The sequence below is a fragment of the Gavialis gangeticus genome, unplaced genomic scaffold, assembly GCF_001723915.1.
Source record: "Gavialis gangeticus isolate Ggan-Ray unplaced genomic scaffold, GavGan_comp1, whole genome shotgun sequence".
Lineage (NCBI taxonomy): Eukaryota > Metazoa > Chordata > Crocodylia > Gavialidae > Gavialis > Gavialis gangeticus.
In genome coordinates, this window is record NW_017728996.1 from 17,481,957 (window position 1) to 17,490,087 (window position 8,131).

Consider the following 8,131-nt stretch of genomic DNA (forward strand, 5'->3'; position numbering starts at 1 on the left):
CACACACTTCTCTTCTCATTACTTGAACTACTTCTATTCTCTCAGCCACTTACAGAGCCCAGCCTCCTTGATTCCCCTACTCCTCCTGCCCATTTAGTTTTCTTTATATGCAGTTTGTTTAGTCATCTTTTTTCCTCTTTTCTGTTCTTTCTGTTCCCCCTACCCTCCCATCCAAGAGGCAGGGCTTCCCTGTCTGTCCTAAAGCCCTCCTATTTCCCCCCTGCCTATGTGTTATTTCCCCTGGATGCCTGCCTACCTTTGCTCTGAGAGTTTCAGAGGAGGATCCAATACACTTAGCCTGCCAGCTCTTCCAGGAGGTATCTAAAGAGGCTGACAGGAGGAGTCTAAAGGTCTGTCTTACAGCCTGTGGCAGCTAAACGTGGTCTGATGCTGAAAACCCTCTCTCTTTTTTTCACACTCACATATAGTACTCTTCAAGCCTGCTGCTGCTTCTGCCACACTGCCTGAAAGGGACCTGACACACCACACAAGGAATTTTGATTTCTTCTGGGGAACCAAAACTAAAAAGGCAGGAAAACCCATCTGGAGGTTGTGAAGAAGACATACAGTCAGAGCAAGAAGTGGCCCACTTTTTCCTTACGAAACAAACACACACAAGAGAAAAAAAAAACCACCCTAACTTCTCTGCCAGGTGTATGGGACTTAGATTCTTGAAGCACTGCACTGAACTGTTAAAGGTAACGTATAGCACGTTCATCCATCGTCGCTGTCTTCATGTTTTTTAACCGTTCTTTTTCTTTTCTCAGTGTCCCTAGGGATGCAGTGTATAGATATGTGGATTGGTTGTTTCCCTGGTGGGCAGTGGGCAGGGGAATGCGAGGAAGTTGCTGAAGTGCTTGATCCCAAACTCCTCTGAGAAATCCCACTCACATGCACACACAGCTCCTGCAAAAGTGAAGTTTCCCTGGAATATATACAGTGTTGGAGGCTGCCAGGAGTACTCCTCTGCTAGCAAAGCTACTTAGCACTGTTGGCCTCTGCCAACAACTGATCCCATTAAGGCTTGTGCACAGTAAGCTTATAGCCCAAAGCTGCAGCCATGTGTCAAGTTTGTTAGTTCTCTTGGCCAGAAAAAAAAGAGGCAGCTGGTTATAAAGAATGCATGGCCAAAATTAAACAGGTGGAGAAGAGGAGGGAGGGGGATTAGATTCCCCCCATCTACCCCCAAATGACCCCCAAAGAATTGATGTTGCTTTCTGATGGATTTCAGTGGGCAGTTGGGCACCGAGGACAGTTCTCACACTGATGACAAGTGCTTTGGGAAAGAGAAACTGCTCATGCTGGTTTCCTAGGGTAGTGGTGATAATTAACTGGTTATAAGGAAGACAAAGAGGGGAGAGGAAGGGGGTGGGGGGGTTAGTGAAATGAATGTTTAACTCTGAGTGGGGCCTGGCTGGTATAGCAGCTCATCCTTGAAGCTTTGAGAGCTCATCCCTTCTTCTGCAAGAATCATGATCCACTGAGAGCGACTGACAGCCCCTCTAGGGAGAGAGTGGGTAGAGCTGTTCAGAACATCTCGAAGTACCTGTGAGTGAACTCACGGCCAGAGCACTTTTGAGCCGCCACTTGTAGGGAGAGCAGGTTTTGTGCATTCATAAGAATTTCTCCCCACTGCCCTCTTGTCCCTTAACAACATCAGCACTTTCTCCCCGAGTTCATTCATTACTTAGGAGAGTTTGCATCTCTATCTGATGCCAAAGAACAATCATTCTGCCATGCACTGTGGAAAGCTTACTCTACCTTGACCCTCAACTTGGAGTTTCCTAGCCAAGAAATAAAGGCTGTAGTTTCAAATTTTTAGTTTTTAGCAAATGCCTTTCCTTTTGCTTTGCAAGAAGGAGGAAGGATTGGCAAAGGAAAATAGCAGGGGGTAGGAGGGAAGGGGAGGGTATCTGAACCTTCCTCAGGCTCTTCATTCCTTATTCATTTGTATTCAGCTATTGGCAGTACACTTGAGGAACGGGGCTTCGGTTCTGGGGGGACTAAACACTCATTTGGGGGGTTAATTTTAATAGATATTTCAGGATCCTTAACTACGGGTGACGCTCACCTAAATAGTTTTTAGACATCTGAGAACTGAGCCCGTGTCTCAGTTCCAGCTGGAGTTGCTCATTACGGCTTTAACACCCGAAGAAGCTAACTTGGGTCAGTCAAAAGTTTCTCAGATAATTCTCGCTCCTTAATCATTGCTGTTTGCTTGGAGCGACCATTTCCTCACACGTAACTTTTGTTTCTATATGGCATTTCCATGCTGGCTATGAGTGGAGAGACTCGTTTTGTCTCTAGAGCAATAGATCAAAGTGGATATTTCCCCCTTCACTGAGACATTTCAAGCTGGTGTCAGAGACCACAGGAGGGGCAAACATGCTGCAGATGCAACGATGTTGCTTGCTCACAAGTTTCTTGCAGGTTAGCTTTGAATGGTGGGTCGGTTCAGGCAGATGGAGACGTCTGAAGATTTACACGCACAGGCAAAGTGTTCTCAGAGCCCAAATGGCCTTTGGGGGGAACTTCCATCTGTTCCACTTGAATTGCTATTTAATGTTTCCTGTAATCAGCTCCACATACAGCAGTGGCATTTGACAGCAGCACCAGGGCTGGAGGACCAGTGGGGGAGGAGAGCTGAGCAAATAGGAAAGCGAGGGAGTGACGAGAGAGACTAACTGGAAAGGGGTATTAAAGTTATTGGTCATCAAAGGCTTTGCATCTTCAGGGCAAATAGCAGGTCCTCATTCTAAAATGTTATTGAAACATGAATGAAAAAGAATGGCTGGTTTCATTTAAACCAGGCCCAGTAAGACAAGGTGACTCTGCATTGAGAGGGAAACCAGAGCAGCATGTAGATAATCCATTGCTCTGATTAGGAGCAGGGATCTATATACTAGCCGAATGTCTGGGAAATAGCAACCAGTACCTTCAGTGAGACTGAAACCAAATATGCTCTGCTACTGGGCTTTCTCTTCCTCTCCTCTCTGTGGCAGATCCCTAGCTACAGTAGTTCAGCAAAGCTCCCCTGATCTCAGCTGCTTCATCAGACTTTGGGGGAAGGAACTCTCCTGATTTACACGAGCTGAGGACCCCACCCTGGCAGCCTGCTGCAGGGGCTGTGGCTAACCGCTCCGTCTCGCTGTCCCATTTTAAAAACCAGCGGGATCTTTCTTAGCTACTTGAGGTGCCTTTCTCCCTTCTTTTCCCCTCCCCCTCCCTGCCTGCCCTCTCGCCCCTGCTGGGTTGGAGCAGGGTGCTCTGCCACTACAAGATGACGCCAGCCTTGCCCAGGCTCCTCTTTCCCTTCCCCCTGCTCCATTTCCACCTCCATGTGTGAAACAAACCAGCCAGTGTGTGCAGTTCACAGCCAGGCTTCCAGCAGCAGCAACAAAAGCCGTGTTCATAGCTGGGTCTGGACCACATACAGTGCCAAAGCTCAACTGCTGCAGAGCAGCTCAGAACATTCAGGGCCATTTAAAGAGTGAGACGGGGAGAAGAAAAAGAGAGGGAGCAGTCATTTGATTATCTATCTATCTATCTATCTAGATAGATAGATAGATATTGCTCTCTTGAAATGATATTATATATGCATGCTATGTATATATACATATACACACACACATTTATATATAACTGCTCCCTCTCTTTTTCCGTGTGTGTGTGTGTATAGGTCCGAGGTGGAAAAGAATATATGTATACATACACACACACACACACACACACACACACACACGAGCCCAGTGCAACAACGGAAACCTTACAGTTTACTTTGAAAAACTCAGTGCCTCCTTGTGAGAGAGCAGAACAGCTCAGCCTGTGTGTGCAGAGCAGATCTGCGGGCTCCGTCTGTGTGTACAAGGGGAGAGTGTGTGAGTGGCTCGCTCGCCTTCATCCTCAATGGACTTACAGTATGAACCTAAAGAAGCTTTTTGTTGAGCTCATGAATAGACCAGGCGGTGGGGGGGGGGGAAGGAGGAGGTGTAGCGTTCGCTGTCCCGCTTTTTAGATTCTCTTCATGCTGAGATTTTTCCTGATGCTGCTTTTTTTTTTCCAAACAAAAATTTACACTTTTTGCCTGTGAGTTGCTACATCTTCTTTGGGAGCACCTTGCCCCTTCCAGTGGAGGCTCGCAGCTGATACAGGAGAGAGAGAGTTCTGTTGGATGCGGATGGGAAAACGTTAGGGACATTATTGGTGCGTTGATGTGAAATGATGCCCAAAGGCTCAGCCTGACTTGCTCTGAAACCCTTAGGGCTACTGACTGGCAGGCACATCAGTTGCTTCACTTGAACCACTACGATTTGTTCCCCTGCTTCATAAATCCATCCCTGTTGCAACTATTGGCCCTAATGGGCTTGTCCTAGTGATGGATGTGATCCATTAAGTGAGCGGGGTGTATGCTTTTACCCTATTTAATTGGAAGAAGGATGTGATGTGACTTGATGGCATGAAGGGTCAGAGTCAGGATGCTGAACAAGCTCAAGTTCTGCATCTCCTACCTACGGTCCTCTGCGAAAGCTATTGGTTACTGGAGACTTCATGTTCTCTGCGATTCTGTACTTTCTAGAGAGGTCTCTGGGAGGGGAAAGTCTAGTGTGTCTATGTTTGAGAGTCAAAGGACCTTGACTTAGTACAGGAGACAGAAGCAGTGTTGCTCTGAGAGAGGCAAAGCCCGCAAGGGTTGCTCCTGTGCACTGATTAATCCACCAGCTGAAGCACCCCTGCATGGGAGTCCACAGCCAGCCTCCATTCTGGGCTCTGGTGTAAGCCAGAAGAAGGCTGAGTCTGCAGCTGCAGAGGGGCTGAACTCAGAGACAAACAATTTGAGATGTCCTTCATTGCTCCATTCTCTCCTGGTTACCAAAAGTGGCCATGTTCCCAGTGTGCGGTGATTTAATCTACACTGCTGACCCTGGAGGCTGGATTGGGGAGGGAGGTTTAATTTACGAAGCAGGGGTAGCTGCTACAAAGGCTGATGGTGAGGGGATATCTTAGGAAAAGAAGGCCAATAAGAGGGGGCCAAGGAAGGGGATTTGTCTCCACTGTCCTAAGGATGGTATAAATGCAAAAGAAAAAAACAGTCCTGCTTGCCATTGTATAATCAAGTGATGGTCCTGGAGTTAAGACTCTTCTAAAGGATGTTAGAGCTTGGAGAAAGAGGACTATGTGCATTATAGACCAGTGAGTTAGTATCAAAAGCCCAGAGGCAGGGCACTTACTGTTTAGTAAAGGCAGTACAAGGCAGAAGAAATAAAGAGGCATTTGTAAAGCGATGGCCAGTGTGGACAACCTCTTTGTAAAGACAGAGTATCCATGACAGGCAACTGTATCTGGTACAGTGCGGAGGAGTGTTTATAGTTAGGCTTGAGAGAGGTGAAGCTGTCTATTGAATCACAGCCAGTAAACCTAGCTTACATTAGAGGAAAATATGGAACATAGATCCCCATGTTCAAAGCATAAGCCAACCACTAAGTACCCAGCGTTAGGAAGAAACTTCCTCCTCAGCAATTTATTCCACATTTTTCCATGATGGCAGCTTTATATTCTAAAGCAGCTGGTACTACCTCCTACAAGAAACAGGATCCTGCACTAGATAGACCATTGATTTGATCTGGTCTGGCAATTCCTTTAGCCTATGGCTGGTGGGATGCTATGGGCTAGTTTTGGTCAGAGGATTCACACACTTCGTCTATAGTAATGTATGCAATAACAGGAGGAAAGGGAGATGTTTCTGAGATGGCTCAAGGAACAACTGCCTACAACAAATGAAGTTGGAGGTTAGATTAAACAAGTGTAGTGAAACAGTGGAACAGCCTGCCAGAAAAAGCACTGAAGGCCTCTGAAGCAAAGCTAGGCAGCAGAGTTGGGAAGGGAGAGAGAATAAGACATCTGGTAAAACAGACAGCATAAAATTGAGTCCTCTCCATCTAGGGCCCTTGCTCGCTGAATGAAGCCTCTGTGAAGGAGGAGTCATCAGTAATCACCACATGTAACCTGCAACTCTTCCACACCTGGTGCTAATGCAGGTTTACATCAGAAATGCCATACAGGAAGTCCTGATTGCTGCCAGTCATCATCACACATGGTGGATCAGATTCCACTTTGTGTTTGGCTGGTATAAATCCATCAGCTCAGCAGATAACTCTGGATTCACCGCAGTATAATGGTGCAGAAGTAGGTTCAAAATTAATTACCATTGCACGTGTTCAAGGTCAGCAATAACCACATCATTCATCTCTTAGAAATTACAGGATAATTTCTATGTAATGACACATCACTATTGCTACTTACCCCATAAATAATACTGTGGTCTATATAGTCCGTGGTGTGTAAATAATACCCTGCCACTCTATACCATTTAGCCTGTAAATAATACAGTTTGATGGTATATAGCAGAGAATTCCCTTCCATTCTCTAATAACTGGTCCATAAATGATATCCCTCCATTGTAAATTATACCCTCGGCCGCTGCTGCTGCTACATAGGATCCAACTTGTAAATAATGCCCTTCACCAGTTGAGTACTGGGGGCTTATATAATGCCCTGCCCCTGTACTGAACTTGGCATGTCGGCTCCTTTTCTCCCAAATACTTGGAGTGTAAATACTACCTTGGTGCTGTATAGTAAATGGTGCACTAAAGTATTTGCCCTTTAGGCATTACCCTGCTGCTTTAGAGAGTATTTGCTGTATAAATAAGACCATGTTGCTTCATAGTAAATAGTGTGTGGGGAGGGAGGGTATGTACTTGGTATTAATATTGTCTATAAGCAACATGCCAAGCCACTATAGTATTTGAAGCACACACACTTGATGAAGGGCTTCTACTTCATACTACTGAGTAGTAGTTTTGCCTTCTATCTCAACATGTCATGGGAGGCCATCAGGACTGTTTGGAAGCAATGTACAGAGCTCTACAGGCCTCCCAGTAAATACAGCAGAAGTGGTGGGGATCTCCCTTGGACTGGAGCTCATCCACCCAGCTCTGCCCTCAGCTGAGAGGGTCACAGGAGTCCCCAGTGATAGATGTGGGCTGAAAAGGAAAGGAGGTGGACAAAGCAGGGGCACCCAAAGGAACCATTGTTTTCTCTTACTGTTGGCAGCTGTGATGTGATGGTGTGGGGAGTTGCGGGGCTGTGGGGGAGGGAGATAAGGTCATGGGATTCTTTTCCACCTTGGACTTTTCCCAGGTGGTCCTTTTCCACCCTACAATTAGGTTTTTCTACTTTGGACTTGCAGCACTTCTGACAATGAGTCAGGCACCCTGCCCCCTCATCCAAGGAAGCCCCAGAGGGCTACAGGGAATTGTGCTGATGATTCAGGAGTCATTCTTCCCCCTGACCCAGGGCTGAATTACTGTCTCCACACAGTGGGACAAAATGCAGGTCTCTTGACCACTTGAGGTCTCCATCTATTCTAGATCTGGGGTATCAGCACTTGTGTCTGAACAGATCCTTATTTGGCTAAGTACTTTTTGCCTTCCTAAAACTGCCCGTACATGTGAGTGAATCTGGTATTCTTCTTGCTCTCTTGAAATGATAGTCTGTGTGGCCATTATACAGATGTACTGCCTACTTGAGGTAGCTGCATTTCACTCTAAAAATGAAGTGATCTCAGGAGTCAGATTTGATAGAGGATAGAGGCACTCCACCTGGACTAGTTCCGTCTAAGTGTAAGTCATCTAGTTGATACTAGAGAAACAGGAGCTGCCTAATCAATTTTAAATGCGTTGTGAAATTACTTAATTAGAGTTTGTTTTGGTTCCAGAGACATCAGGCAGGTTGTCTCAGGACACAGCTACTAAGATTGCTCTTTCCAAGGGGGTTCTGGGAGCTATTTGCACTTGGTGACTGCAGTGCCTATAACATTTCTGCACATGGCAGCTTCCATGCTGCTGCTGGCTGTGGTACAGATTTTCCTACTCCCCTACCCCTTCCTAGAGCAGCCACCTTTGCAACTTGCTTGTGTATCCCCATATCTCTAGGATGTCACAGAATCATAGAAAATTAGGGTTGGAAGGGACCTTGGGAGTCATCCAATCCAACCCCCTGCTCAAAACAGGACCATCCCCCAACTAGATCATCTCAGCCAAGGCTTTGTCTAGCCAGGTCTTTAACACCTCCA

General features: G+C 46.3%; 1 protein-coding gene across 2 annotated transcripts in view; it reads left to right on the top strand.

Annotated features, from left to right (window-relative positions):
* Positions 1-248: 248 nt before the first annotated feature.
* The window catches only part of ACAN (aggrecan), a 94,389-nt gene continuing 86,506 nt past the window's right edge, over positions 249-8,131 (top strand). Inside the window, exons 1-2 of one of the 2 annotated variants that reach the window (XM_019504064.1) lie at positions 249-317; positions 429-698. The gene's annotated coding sequence lies outside the window, so the exon portion shown is untranslated. The other variant, XM_019504065.1, reaches the window with a different exon arrangement.